Source organism: Octopus bimaculoides, chromosome 18 (genome assembly GCF_001194135.2).
Source record: "Octopus bimaculoides isolate UCB-OBI-ISO-001 chromosome 18, ASM119413v2, whole genome shotgun sequence".
NCBI lineage: Eukaryota > Metazoa > Mollusca > Cephalopoda > Octopoda > Octopodidae > Octopus > Octopus bimaculoides.
In genome coordinates, this window is record NC_068998.1 from 52,543,501 (window position 1) to 52,545,146 (window position 1,646).

Consider the following 1,646-nt stretch of genomic DNA (forward strand, 5'->3'; position numbering starts at 1 on the left):
CGTGTATATAACGTGTATATATTTAAATAACGATTGATGCATGGTAGATAAATAATAATAAAATAATAAACCGAGTCTTGTTGCAAACGTTTTGTTCTGTAAACATTTGTTAGTAAAGTTTCAAATAAAAAAAACTTTAAAACTTCATTGTCGTTGTTAGTTCTATCTTTAAAAACAAAATGGCGCTTTTATCTCATTTACAATTAGCGCTTGCATTTACCACTGTTATATTTGCTTTAAATTTTCGCTTTCTGCTTTGCACCTCGTTCTCTGTTAAAATTACTTATGTATTTCCTGCTTGTTACATCAATGTCTATTTTTCTCTTATTTCTTGCAGAACGTATTTAAATCTACTTTTATTCTTTATTTACCTGTTATATATGTTAGACATCTTTTTTTCGTATTTCTTTCTTTGTTATATTTCTCTGTGTTGTACAACCTTCCAATATCGTTAGTCATTCTGTGAACGATAGCAATTGTCTTGAAAAAAAAGAGATACATGAATAATACATCGAACACGGGACTTAATAGTCTATGCGTGAATAACACACGAAATGGTGACAAGAGAAAGGTCATTGATCATGCGTCAGCCGCGTCATGACTGACCTGGCGCTAAGCGACTACAAAAATATATATGAACTGGATAAACTCTGTCTGTATAATATGAAGATGGCGGTTAGCGACAGAATCGCTTAAGTCTGAGGAACAAGACAATGAAAACCAACGCCATCTTTACTCCTGGTCTTACTGTTCTGCGTTGAATTATATTTAAATATTATGTATGTATGTATGTATGTATTATGTGTACGTGTGTGCGTGTGTGTGTGTGCATGTGAGAAAAGCGAGAGTTGCCGAGAAAAACGAGAGTTGTAGAGAAAAACGTGAGTTGTAGAGAAAAGCGAAAGCGAGAGTTGTAGAGAAAACGAAAGTTGTAGAGAAAATGAGAGTTGTAGAGAAAAGAGAAAGCGAGAGTTGTAGAGAAAACGAAAGTTGTAGAGAAAACGAGAGTTGTAGAGAAAAACGAGAGCTGCAAGAGAAATAATTAGAGCCACAAATATTAAAAAAAAAACAACATAAAGCACAACGATAAAAGTATGAACCATGTGAATTGAAATTCGAACAGATTAATGTAAATGGAAGGAAGCAAAGGAATTTCTTTGAGAACCGAACATTTTATCTTTGCTTGGTTTTACTTGTTTCAGTCATTAGACTACGGCCATGCTGTAGCACCGCCTTGAAATTTTTGTCGGATGAGTCGAGTCCAGTATTTATATATTATCAAACCCGATACTTATTCTATCGATCTCTTTTGCCGAACTGCTTAATTTCGGGGACGTAAAAGCATAAACACCGGTTCACAAGCGTTGGTGGAGGACACTCCGCCTCCACCTCACCTTTCTCCATATTCCCAGAATAAGATAGACGGGATGCTCACAGCTGGACTACCTTTGATCAGAGACCTTCTTGACTAGAGCTGACCTGATTTAAACAATCATAATGATATCACTACTAGCATCATCAGCGCCCCCCCCCACCACCACCACCACATCCACGACCACATCCACCACGACGACGACGACGACGACGACGACCACCACCACCACCACCACCATCATCATCATTCGCACCTCTACCGACCCTGTACG